The 14,442-nt window shown below is 43.9% G+C and overlaps 1 protein-coding gene across 2 annotated transcripts in view; it reads right to left on the reverse strand.

The window, feature by feature from the left end:
- Positions 1 to 13,202, reverse strand: part of LOC135051160 (5' exonuclease Apollo-like) — a 223,050-nt gene extending 209,848 nt beyond the window's left edge. For both annotated transcript variants that reach the window (XM_063957292.1, XM_063957293.1), the window contains exon 1: positions 13,070 to 13,202. The gene's annotated coding sequence lies outside the window, so the exon portion shown is untranslated. The remainder of the gene's footprint in view (positions 1 to 13,069) is intronic.
- Between the last annotated feature and the right edge of the window lie 1,240 nt (positions 13,203 to 14,442).

A 14,442-nucleotide genomic window follows, 5' to 3' on the forward strand; every position in this document is an offset into this window, starting at 1 on the left:
TAATCGAGGAATCAACTAGGGGTGGTAATTGAGACTGGATTGCGGAATTCCTTTGTGGAGTGCGCCCATTTTCGTGTGGGGGAGGGGCTTTTTCTATTTTGTCAGTCCAGGGCCCCACAATTTCTGGTGGCAGCCCTGCCCGGGTCGCGGTGATTATCCCCCTGCCAGCATGCAGGAGCTGCACTGGCAGGGAGCTACTCAGCGAGTGCAAAAGCATTGTCACTGTCCGATGCTTTTGCACTCTTGCGAAGGGGGGTAGGGCCTGACAAGCGGGACGGACTAGCCCTGTGCTTGGCATCCCCTCGCATGTCTGAGAAACTGATCATACATGTGCTAAATTTAGCACATCTACGATCAGATCTTAATTAGGCCCTAGCTACAATGCAATCCTAGACCTGGTATTAACAAACAAAGGGAATTTGATATCAAAGCCCATGGGAAACTGCGATCACAATATGGTCACATTCAATACCAGTTTTCACAAGCAGCCTTATATAGGCTCAACTAAGACTGAATTTTACCAAAGCCAACTTCGACATTATGAGGGAAACTTTAAGGGACATTGACTGGGAAATTGTGTTTCAAGGCAAGAATATTACAGAGAAATGGGATATATTAAAAACGTTGCTCGCTAGTTATACTCATCAGTTCATTCCCATGGGCAGCAAACAAAGGAGTAATAATTCAAAACCAATGTGGCTTAACAAAAAGATTAAGGAACTAATGGCCAAAAGGAGGCAAGCATTAAAAAAGTATAAAACGGGCGGGACGGTGGAGTCATTCCAATACTATAAGAATTGTAACAAAAAATGCAAAAAAGAAATCAGAGCATCTAAAATAGAAATGGAAAAGCTAATAGCAAAGGAAAGTAAATCGAACCCCAAAAAGTTTTTTAAATGCATCAACAGCAAAATATAAAAGAAAGAGTATAGGCCCTTTAAAAGGCAATCTAGGTGTCCTAATCAAAGCGACAATGACATAGCAAAAAAAGTAAACAAATTTTTCTCATCTGTATTCACAAGAAAGGACCAGATGGCGGGATTGATGAATAACCTCAGCAATGATAATGTCCCACTGCTTAATGCTTATTTAAGCGAGGAAGTAGTCTGTGGCCGATTAAATAAAAATAAGATTAATAAATCACCTGGTCCTGACGGAATTCACCCAAAGGTTCTCATGCAGCTACACTACGAATTAGCAAGACCCCTATATTTGATTTTCAATGACTCACTTACATCATTCATGGTCCCCAAAGACTGGTATATAGCGGAAGTAGTGTTGATATTTAAAAAGGGAGTTAAATCTGAACTGGGTAATTATAGACCAGTAAGTCTTACATCTATAGTGGGGAAAGTACTAGAAGGTATTTTAAGGGATAGAATACAAGAGTTCCTTGAAACCAATATGGTTATTAATAGGAACCAACATGGATTTGTGAAGGATAGATCATGTCAAACTAACTTAATAGGCTTTTATGAAACAGTTAGTGCAAACCTAGATCAGGGTAAATAGGTGGATGTAATCTTTTTAGACTTTGTTAAAGCTTTCAATACAGTACCTCACATGAGACTTACTGTATCTACAAATTAAGAGAACTTGGGCTAGGAAGCACAATATGCACTTGGTGGTGGTAAATGGAATGTTTTCGAATTGGACTGAAGTCCTAAGTGGTGTGCCACAAGGGTCTGTACTTGGACCACTATTGTTCAACATTTTCATAAATGATTTAGAAGTATCTCTAGAGAGCACAGTGTAAATTTTTCAGATGATACCAAACTGTATAAGGTTATAAATTCAGAGGGGGATGCTGAGTCTCTTGATAATGACTTATTTAAACTGGAAACATAGGTAGCAAAATGAAGAAGGATGTTCAATATAGACAAATGTAAGGTAATGCACTTTGGTAAAAAGAACAAAAATGCTTTCTACATACTAAATGGGGAAAAACTAGGGGATTCTGTACTGGAAAAAGATTTAGGTGGTCACATAGATAAACTTAGCAGTAATACCCAAAGTAGGATTGCAGCAATAAAAGCAAACAAGGTATTACAGTACAGCATTAAGCAGGGAATTGATGCAAGGGATAAGTGTGTTATACTCCCATTATATAAATCACTAGTGAGACCAGATCTCAAATACTGTGCACAACTATGGGCACCATACTACAAAAAGGATATGCTGGAACCAGAAAAGGTTCAGAGACGGGCAACCAAATTTATTAAGGGGATGGAGACTAGAATACAAGGAAAAGCTTCCTAGGCATGTTTACACTGGAAAAAAATTAGATTTAGAGGAGACGTGATTAACATTTACAAATATAAAAGGGGTCAATACAATACAATACACAGAGTTAGCAGGGGATTTGTTTTTGGTAAGATCATCACAAAGGACAAGGGGACACCCGGTTAGAGTAGAGGAGATTTTGCACACACAGACGGAAAGGTTTCTTCACAGTAAGGACAATATGTATTTGGAATTCCCTGCCTGAGAGGGTAATAAAGGCAGACTCGTCATTACTTTTAAGAATGGGCTAGATAAAATCCTAATAGATAAGTATATACAGGGTTATGGTTGGTAAATCATGCACTATAGTAATAAATGTAAAAAAAAAAAAAAAAAGGAATTGACATAACAGCTAAACATTCACCACAGTTAAAATTAGTCTTAAAAATTATTAAAGTGGAGGAGATCACAAACAAGTTGAACTCAATGGACAAATTGTCTTCTTATAACCTCAAAAACTACTGTATGTTACTATGTTACTTCACACGTCCGTGGTGACAGGCGGGTCCAAAGGGAAGTGCTTTGCTTTTAACAATGGGTGGTGCTCCTCTGGGCCAAAATGTCTCTTTCGACACCAATGCCTCCAGTACGGAGATTGAATTCAGCAAAGACTGTAAACGAGGGGGCGTTGGCGGCCCCTTGTCAGGTGGACAATGTGGGGGTGCCTGTACGAAATAGTGCTCCTACGTCAGTGGATGTGGCTGCCATATTTGGATGGCTTGACATCTAGCCTAGGAGTCTTCATGTGGAATTTTTGCATGCTGGCTTCATTCATGGCTTTCAGCTTCCCATATCGTGTTTAGTACTTATAGGTGTGCCATGGAATTTTCATCCTACTAGGGAGTACCCGTCAGTGGTTAAGGAGAAGGTCATGAAGGAAGTCAGGCTGGGTAGGATGATTTGCTCCTTTTCGGGAACCCCCTTGCTGGACATGGTGCTTTCTCCGGTAGAGGGGTTCCTAAGAAAGTTCCAGGAAAGTTCTAGCTGATCCAGCATTTGTTTTGGCCTGGAGGTTCCTCGATAATGATGTGATCTCAGAGGATGTGTCGTGTGACTTATCAGTCTTTTGAAGAGGCGTTGGATATGGCCTGATCGTTTGGGTGTGGTGTCCCAAGATTGATGTGGACTCCGCCTTCCGCTTGTTACCTCTGCATCCAGATTGCTTTCGGTTCATGGGGTTTCGTTTGGGTGACGAGTTCTATTTGGATTGGTCCCTGCCTATGGGGTGCTCGATTCCTGTGCGTACTTTGAGAAGTGCACTTTTCTGCACTGGTGCATTCTTAGTCGATCTGGTGAGTGTGGAGTTGTCACTACTTGGATGATTTCCTGATGGTGGGTCCACCAGGTTCTCCTCATTGCGATAACCTGTTGGTGGAGGCTCTTTTGTTATATGTGTAGTTCGGAGTTCCCATCGCCCACGAAAAGACATAAGGGCCTTAGCTAGTCATGTCCTTTTTGGGGATTGACACCTTGGAAGGGGTATGCCATCTTCCCCTAGAGAAGGCGAGTCATTGGGTAGGTCCAGAGCGGTGGCGGTCAAAACTTTATCTTCATCCACGGCTTAGTAAATAGACCCCTAAATTTTTGCCAAGCATGGATCATTAATTTTACATGGACCCTTCAGAATATAGGCGAGCAATCAATTGGGTAAAAAGGGATGTGTTGGGGACAGGGGCATAACTAGAACTTTTTGGGCGGGAGAGCAAAATTTTGAAATGGACCCCCCTTTTACAGAGTGGGGAGTTACAGGGTGGCACACACAGAGCAGCACAGTGAGGGTACAGGGTGACACACACGTGTTGAGTGCGGCTATAGGGTGTCTCTCACTCACTCACACAGACAGACACACACGGGGTCTATATTACTATTTATTAAGAAGATAACACAGAAGCAATATAATAAAAATATGAATAGTTAAAAAAATATGGGCATACATCTCATAATGCTTTAGGACATTATGACATTATTTTAGCCAATTCAGTGTAAACAAATTAGTTTAACTTTATCATAATTCGGAAGACCTCACAACATCAGAGACATAGGGGCAGGGGAGTCTCATTATTGCTCAATTAGCCCAATTGTGCATCATCCATTTAAAACTTTAGTTAATTTATTCTTACAATAGTTAATACAAGGTAAAATGTACAAACTAAGTTTATATTATATGCACATCTGACTTTTCAATAACTTCAATTTCATGTTTAACCATATAGTCGTGGGAAGCAGTTACTTAACCGACAGCCGGGATACTGGCGGTCGCTATACCAATGCCGGCATCCCGAACAAGGACACCATCTCAGCATCAACATTCCGATGCCAAAAGGGATGCCGGCGTCACAATACCGACAGCATCCCGAACGTCCTGACAGCTGGATGCGCTGGTGTCCTGCCGTAGGGGAATAGGGAGAAGGATAGGTTTAGGCAGAAGGGGGGTTACGGGGTAGCGCAGGGAAGGTTAGGAACTGGGAGGGGGGGAGGGTTAGGCATATATATAAAGGGAGGTTAGGGTTAGGAATCAAGCAGGGAAAGTTAGGTTTATGCTGCGGGGAAGGGAGGGTTAGGTACCAAGCAGAGAGGGTTGATTAGGCACCACCAGGGAGGGTTAGGGTTAGGCACCCACAAGGAGGGCCGGTAACAGGGGGGGTCAAAGGGGACACCTGTACCAGGCCCCAAGGATCAGAGGGGCCCCAAGGATATGACAGTACCCAGCAGGCATGTGAGCAGTCTTGTCCAAATATGGCAGTGAGCTGTACACAGTGTGGGTGCAGCCACAGAGCGACAGCAGCCTCTCACACACAGTGCCTGTGCGCAAAGGTGTGCGCCCGCTCTTCCGGGTCCAGCTCTGTTAGAGGCAGTTATGGGACATGGCAACAGCTCCGCTGACCAGGATTCCTGTGCCCTGCGCTGGCCTCTTTTGGTGGGGTGTGAGGGTTGCATGGTACTGGGGAGTGCAATGCAGGTGAGTCTCTCCCCAGGGTAAGAGCGGATTGGTGAGGTAAGACAGGGCTTTAGGATAGGGTGGTGGAGCTCGGAATGGTGTGTGTGTGGGAGGAAGGTGAGATATACATATTTATGTATGTGTATAATTAAATTTATTTATTAACAGTTTCTTATATAGCACAGCAAATTCCATTTTGCTTTAATATATATATATATATATATATTCGTGATGTGCACCAGACATTTTTCGGGTTTTGTGTTTTGGTTTTGGATTCGGTTCCGCTGCCGTGTTTTGGATTCGGACGCGTTTTGGCAAAACCTCCCTGAAATTTTTTTTGTCGGATTCGGGTGTTTTTTTTCCAAAAACAGCTTAAATCATAGAATTTGGGGGTCATTTTGATCCCATAGTATTATTACCCTCAATAACCATAATTTCCACTCATTTATAGTCTATTCTGAACACCTCACAATATTACTTTTAGTCCTAAAATTTGCACCGAGGTCGCTGGATGATTAAGCTAAGCGACCCAAGTGGCCGGCACAAACACCTGGCCCATCTAGGAGTGGCACTGCAGTGTCAGACAGGATGGCACTTAAAAAAATTGGCCCCAAACATCACATGATGCAAAGATAAATTAAAGAAAAAAGAGGTGAAAAATGGAATTGTCCTTGGGCCCTCCCACCCACCCTTATGTTGTATAAACAGGACATGCACACTTTAACAAACCCATCATTTCAGCGACAGGGTCTGCCACACGACTGTGACTGAAATGACTGCTTCTTTTTTGGTGGGGGCCCAAACCAACCAATCAATCTCTCCTTGCACAAACTGGCTCTACAGAGGCAAGATGTCCACCTCCTCCTCATCCTCCGATTCCTCACCCCTTTCACTGTGTACATCCCCCTCCTCACAGATTATTAATTCGTCCCCACTGGAATCCACCATCTCAGGTCCCTGTGTACTTTCTGGAGGCAATTGCTGGTGAATGTCTCCACGGAGGAATTGATTATAATTCATTTTGATGAACATCATCTCCACATTTTCTGGAAGTAACCCCGTACGCAGATCGCAGATTGCAGACAAGATGAGCGGCTGCACGAAAACACTCTTTCGGAGTACACACTGGAGGGGGGGAAACTTAGGTAAAATAAAGCCAGTTTGTGCAAGGGCCTTCAAATTGCCTCTTTTTCCTGCCAGTATACGTACGGACTGTCTGACGTGCCTACTTGGATGCGGTCACTTTCAATGGTGACAGAATCATATGCAGTGACAGTAGACAACATGTCAGTAATCGTTGGCAGGTCCTTCAGTCCGACCCAGATGTCAGCACTCGCTCCAGACTGCCCTGCATCACCACCAGCGGGTGGGCTCGGAATTCTTAGCCTTTTTCTCGCAGCCCAAGTTGCGGGAGAATGTGAAGGAGGAGCTGTTGACGGGTCACGTTCCGCTTGACTTGACAAGTGTCTCACCAGCAAGTCTTTGCACCTCTGCACACTTATGTCTGCCAGAAAGAGAGATACAACGTAGGCTTTAAACCTAGGATCGAGCACGGTGGCCAAAATGTAGTGCTCTGATTTCAACAGATTGACCACCCGTGAATCCTGGTTAAGCGAATTAAGGGCTCCATCCACATGCCTAGTGGAATAGCTCCGTTTTAGCTCCTCCTTCAATCTCTCCAGCTTCTTCTGCAAAAGCCTGATGAGGGGAATGACCTGACTCAGGCTGGCAGTGTCTGAACTGACTTCACGTGTGGCAAGTACAAAGGGTTGCAGAACCTTGCACAACGTTGAAATCATTCTCCACTGCACTTGAGTCAGGTGCATTCCCCCTCCTTTGCCTATATCGTAGGCAGATGTATAGGCTTGAATGGCCTTTTGCTGCTCCTCTATCCTCTGAAGCATATAGAGGGTTGAATTCCACCTCGTCAGATGATGGCGGGGCAGGTTCAGGAGTGTTTGCTGGTGCTCCAGTCTTCGGCACGCGGTGGCTAAATGCCGAAAGTGGCCCGCAATTCTTCGGGCCACCGACAGCATCTCTTATACGCCCCTGTCGTTTTTTAAAAAATTCTGCACCACCAAATTCAATGTATGTGCAAAACATGGGACGTGCTGGAATTTGGCCACATGTAATGCACGCACAATATTGGTGGCGTTGTCCGATGTCACAAATCCCCAGGAGAGTCCAATTGGGGTAAGCCATTCTGCGATGATGTTCCTCAGTTTCCGTAAGAGGTTGTCACCTGTGTGCCTCTTATGGAAAGCGGTGATACAAAGCGTAGCCTGCCTAGGAACGAGTTGGCATTTGCGAGATGCTGCTACTGGTGCCGCCGCTGCTGTTCTTGCTGCGGGAGGCAATACATCTACCCAGTGGGCTGTTACAGTCATATAGTCCTGAGTCTGCCCTGCTCCACTTGTCCACATGTCCGTTGTTAAGTGGACATTGGGTACAACTGCATTTTTTAGGACACTGGTGACTCTTTTTCTGAGGTCTGTGTACATTCTCGGTATCGCCTGCCTAGAGAAATGGAACATAGATGGTATTTGGTACCGGGGACACAGTACCTCAATCAATTCTCTAATTCCCTGTGATTTAACGGTGGATACCGGACACACGTTTAACACCACTGCAGCTGCCAAGACCTGAGTTAACCGCTTTGCAGCAGGATGACTCCTGTGATATTTCATCTTCCTCGCAAAGGACTGTTGGACAGTCAATTGCTTACTGGAAGTAGTACAAGTGGTCTTCCGACTTCCCCTCTGGGATGACGATCGACTCCCAGCAGCAACAACAGCAGCGCCAGGATGCATCGGAGGAATCCCAGGCAGGAGAGGACTCGTCAGACTTGCTAGTGACATGGCCTGCAGGACTATTGGCTTTCCTGTCTAAGGAGGAAATTGACACTGAGGGAGTTGGTGGTGTGGTTTGCAGGAGCTTGGTTACAAGAGGAAGGGATTTAGTTGTCAGTGGACTGCTTTCGCTGTCACCCAAAGTTTTTGAACTTGTCATTGACTTCTGATGAATGCGCTCCAGGTGACGTATAAGGGAGTATGTTCCTAGGTGGTTAACGTCCTTACCCCTACTTATTACAGCTTGACAAAGGCAACACACGACTTGACACCTGTTGTCTGCATTTCTGTTAAAATAATTCCACACCGAAGAGGTGATTTTTTTTTGTAATTTGACCAGGCATGTCAATGGCCATATTCGTCCCACGGACAACAGGTGTCTCCCCGGGTGCCTGACTTAAACAAACCACCTCACCATCAGAATCCTCCTTGTCAATTTCCTCCTCAGCGCCAGCAACACCCATATCCTCATCCTGGTGTACTTCAACAGTGACATCTTCAATTTGACTATCAGGAACTGGACTGCGGGTGCTCCTTCCAGCACTTGCAGGGGGCGTGCAAATGGTGGAAGGCGCCAACTCTTCCCGTCTAGTGTTGTGAAGGTCAGGCATCGCAACCGACACAATTGGACTCTCCTTGGGGATTTGTGATTTAGAAGAACGTACAGTTCTTTGCTGTGCTTTTGCCAGCTTAAGTCTTTTCATTTTTCTAGTGGGAGGATGAGTGCTTCCATCCTCATGTGAAGCTGAACCACTAGCCATGAACATAGGACAGGGCCTCAGCCGTTCCTTGCCACTCCGTGTTGTAAATGGCATATTGGTAAGTTTACGCTTCTCATCAGACACTTTTAATTTTGATTTTTGGGTCATTTTACTGAACTTTTGTTTTTTGGATTTTACAAGCTCTCCACTATGACATTGGGCATCGGCCTTGGCAGACGACGTTGATGGCATTTCATCATCTCGGCCATGACTAGTGGCAGCAGCTTCAGCACGAGGTGGAAGTGGATCTTGATCTTACCCTATTTTACCCTCCACATTTTTGTTCTCCATTTTTTAATGTGTGGAATTATATGCCAGTAATATATCAATAGCAATGGCCTACTGTACCGTACTGCTATATATATATATATATATATATATATATATAGAAAAACGCAGATTCCCAAGAGCGCTAGTGATGTAATGTAATTACACAATTCTTCCAGCGTTTATTTCATCAGAAAATGTTAACTGGAGGATGTTTAGATCTGGGGACCTGTAACAGACACCCCTCACCAAAAAGTCACCCAAACAAGAGGCCAACAGGCCAATTAATAAAAGGCTATTTTAATAACATATAATTTTTATGCACAATATAAAATTTTACAAAAAAATTACATCACTAGCGCACTTGGGAATCTGCGTTTTTCTTTGTATGTTCCCGAGGTCTCCCAACAAAGACCTCTCCCAGTGTGTCGCTCTTGAGTTGGCGCGAGATAAGGATACTTCTGTGTTTTTTTATATATATATATATATATACATACATACATACATACATACACTGGTGGTCAGCAAAATTCTGCACTGTCCTCCTACTATATACTGCGCACAACTACAATGCAGCACAGATATGGATAGTATACTTGACGACACAGAGGGAGAGCAGTGGACTACTGTACCGTACTGCTATATATATATATATATATATATATACTGGTGGTCAGCAAAATTCTGCACTGTCCTCCTACTATATACTGCGCACAACTACAATGTAGCACAGATATGGATAGTATACTTGACGACACAGAGGTAGAGCAATGGACTACTGTACCGTACTGCTATATATATTCTGGTGGTCAGCAAAATTCTGCACTGTTCTACTATATGCTGCACACAACTACAATGCAGCACAGATATGGATGGATAGTATACTTGACGACACAGAGGTAGAGCAATGGACTACTGTACCGTACTGCTATATATATATATATATATACTGGTAGTCAGCAAAATTCTGCACTGTCCTACTATATACTGCGCACAACTACAATGCAGCAGAGATATGGATGGATAGTATACTTGAAGACACAGAGGTAGAGCAATGGACTACTGTACCGTACTGCTATATATATATATATATATATATATATTGATAAAGCTAAATATTTATCGTATATAAAACACTTTAAGAGGTCTAAGAACACTGTACGCTATCTACGTAAGAAGTACCGTAAGGGTACGCAAGTTGCGTAACGATCGCTCAACCGTAGTCGAGACGCTCAAGCGTCACGTTCGCTTACGGCCCAGAGATCACAGGCAGGCACGCTATTGGCTGCCGGCTAACGTAATGATTCGCTATAGCGTAGCGGACGCTCGGGACCACGAGGAGATCACCAGCGGTGCAGACGCTTACAACGTTAAACCTTTATATCTATACCTTTAACAACGAAATATACAGTAAACCTTAGTGTGGTGATAACGTGTAAATGCAACCTGGTGTAACCTGATTAACTCACAAGCTGTTTGAGCGTCACCGACGCTCTGAGATTACTTAACACTATATAAAGAATACACAGATACCTGGGCTTAGGGTCCAAAACCTATTATATGTATTATAACTATTATACTTGCAAAAAGAATCACAGTACAAATGATACATTACAATATAACATAAACCAACTAACCAGATAACTACACAGGAAATACAATACAATACAATCAAAGGAAAATACGAGAGAGAGAGAGAGAGAGAGAGAGAGATGGCTCACAGTAAGACAATATGATTACGGAGAAAACTTACGCACAAAGGGAAACGATCGCATGCGCCTCGATATCCAGCTCCCGATTATCAGCAATGAGAACCGTTGAAGAGAGTGAACTGGATACGGTCGGCCTGCCTATTTATGCCCCACACACAATACAATTCAATGGTCCCTACAATCTCATTGTTCATTGGACATAGGAATTCGGCTTCGCATTATAACAAAAGGTCATAGGTTGATTCATACAGGTGGGCTGTGACTATTTCCAACTGCTCAGGTGGGAGGGAAACTGGGTTTCCCGCCGCATGGGTAATAAAGTGCAAATAAAGTAAATGTTCATAAACTTCTTATGTCCATAACTATTCGCACGAGCGATTGATCTGCTTCAAACCAACACCGGAATATTTCTAATTAAATGTTCTTCCGATGGATACTAAACACCACTGTATTACTCCTGTCTGACCCTTCGTATCAAACAAAGAGGGATTTCTCTGTTCATGAACATTCTATATTAACCAAACTTTCAGAATCTATCAAAGGGACCATGATCTACAAAATACATTATTACTGAAAATATGTTACGATTGAGTCGCACGCTACAACCACATAAACTCTACCGTAAATACGCATACCGTGCGCCTGCGGGTGCCCGCGACTGTGAGTATGCGCACGTACGGGAGAGCATGCGCAGCACGGACCTGAATGAGGTGCAAATATGGTAGTGTGCATAGAGATATTTTTCTGACTTTGACAGTATATATACTGGTGGTCAGCAAAATTCTGCACTGTCCTCCTACTATATACTACAATGCAGCACAGATATGGAGCATTTTCAGGCAGAGAACGTAGATATTTGCAGCACACTGAGCACGATATTTGCAGCACACTGAGCACAGATATTTGCAGCACACTGAGCACAGAAACTGAGAGCGCGCAGCCACGTCCTCTCGCTATCATCTCCAATGCACGAGTGAAAATGGCGGCGACGCGCGGCTCTTTATATGCAATATGAATCTCGCGAGAATACGACAGCAGGATGATGACGTTCGGGCGCGCTCAGGTTAACCAAGCAAGGCGGGAAGATCCGAGGCTGCCTCGGAACCATGTAAAATAGGTGAAGTTCGGGGAGGGGGTCGGATCTCGAACCGAACCCGCTCATCTCTAGTATATATATATATATATATATATATATATATATATATATATATATATATATATATATATATATTTCCAGGAAGGGTAACAAGAAGAAATTCCACGCACGGCAATGCTGATAAAAGTCCAATTATTTTGTATGCAAGTTACAGCATAATAATGCTATAAGTAATGTTACAGCATAACAGTGCTACGTAATATAATATGAGGGTGCCAGACAGGGCCGGTTCTTGCCCTTGCGGCGCCCCGGGCAAAAGTTGGGGGCGTGGCTTAACATGGGGGCGTGGTCAGTCACGCCCCCCATTTGTAGCGCCGCTGAAAAAAAAAAGAAAAAAAAAAGTATACTTACTGTACCCCGCTCCTGTTTCCAGACCCTGCAGACCGGCGCCGCTCTTCTCCTCGGATCTATGGGAGAGACGTCAGTCATGACGTCTCTCCCATAGCACAGCATAAGCGCTAGAGGTCAATTATGACGTCATCGCGCACCGCACACCAAAGGTCCTCTCCATGAAGGGAAACTAGACGCTTAGCGTCTGATTCCCTTCAGGGCGGGGGAGGACCAGCGCCACGAAGGGAAACCAGATGCATAGCGTCTGGTTCCCTTCTCACAGCGGGAGGGGGGGCACAGCGGGGGGACACTGCTGGGGCGCACACTGACAGTGGAGGATCTTGCCATGGTGCGGCGCCCTCCGGATGGCGCCGGCGCCCTCCGGAAGGCGGCGCCCCGGGCAAAAGTCCTGCTTGCCCGTGGCAAGATCCGCCACTGGTGCCAGAGATAATCCTGCAAGGGAGGGTTAGGGTAGGTAAAGGGTGAGGGTTAGGGAGCTTACTGGGGGACTGTCGGGATTATGAAGGATGGATGTCAGTGTCGGTATACTGACCACCGGCATCCCGTTAATCGGTCAATCATACGGATCCCATACTCGTATTCCCTGGGCTGTGGCTCCTACAATGCATTACAAAAGGATACCAGTAATGTAAAACTAGACTTCTTTAAATAACTTTATTTTTTACTTCCACTCGGAATAATGTAATATTCATTTGTGTACACCCCCAATGCATAAACTGCAGTTCTTATTATATCAATAATATTCTTCTTACCTTTTAAGAGCCTCATTTTCATTGGGATTTTCCCCCCCTTGTGAAGCAGCTGAATAGAAGCAGATCAAGTATCTGTTTGTCCTCTCTGTGTTGGTGTCATTATTATACTTTACTGCAGTTTCTGTTTTAGTTCCTGGAAAATCTCACTCAGCTGTTTCAGGTTTTGAAAATTAGTTTTACTTTCCAAAAATAGAAACTGAAAGTACAGTATGTGTAATCTGCACAATTTACACCGTACGTACCTTCTCTATCAGTCCCAGAGACTCCAGAATTTTGATGAGTCATCGGAGGAATTCAGTTGTTTTGGATGACACTAATTAATGGGTGCCTGATGTAGCAATTCAATTGTTTTTGGATGCCGGGTTTAGCTGTGTAAAGCTGCTAAACCTGTCTATGGTCCTGGTTAGGACACACAAACTACCATTTGGGCCATACTTGCCGATATTCTGGCTGCCCCCTCAGGAGTACTTGACTACAAGTTCTGTAGTATGATAAAGATGATGGTACACATCATGGCAGCCCAAGGTTTAGGCATCTTAGAATGTGGAGATACTAGTGTGGGGACACTAGTATTAATGGTTAAAAAAAGTGACATTGGAGGTAGGAATATGTGGCACTGGAGGTAAGTATGCCACAGTGAGTTTTCAATTGGTTATAAATATGACAAAAGCCGAAGAAAATGGATCTTGTAAGGATACAATATGAGAGAGGGTACACAATCAGAGCTCATCTGGAATCCTGAACCATGGGCATTTGTCTTGTGAAGTTCTCTATTGATCGTAGATGTGTGTGTGTGACATGTGGGGGGATTATGAGGAAATAACCATAAAATCAGATGAAGGTGACAGTGGTAAAATCATTCTTTAGTGATTAGGACCTGGCTATGGGAAAGGAAAGAATATGGTCAAAAACCTTGGGCAAGAACTTCTGGGGTCCTATTACAGGAGACACTAAACGTGAAAGCGTATATCGTGTTATGATGTCATGAAGGATGATACCATGAGAATTTGGGGGGGAATAGTGGGGGAAATTGCACAGAATGGGAGTGAAAGTGACTAGTGTGTTGATTTGAAATAGTGAGAATTAATAATTGGAGCCTGTGGGAGTTACTAGGTAAAAGAGTGCATGTAATACAAAGTTGCCAAATGCAGACTGCTTGTAGCCGTACAAGCTACAAGCAGGCTGCATTTGGCAACTTTGTATTATGGATGCGTAAACACATGGAATAAAAATCAACTTATATAACAAAGTTCCTGGAGTGACGTGCATATTGCGATATACTGCAATGGAGGACTATATATATATTGAAAGAAGAACGGAGGGCGCAGGTATGAATCAACAGGTTTACAATTCCATTTATTAAGAACATATGC

This window comes from Pseudophryne corroboree, chromosome 2, assembly GCF_028390025.1.
Source record: "Pseudophryne corroboree isolate aPseCor3 chromosome 2, aPseCor3.hap2, whole genome shotgun sequence".
NCBI lineage: Eukaryota > Metazoa > Chordata > Amphibia > Anura > Myobatrachidae > Pseudophryne > Pseudophryne corroboree.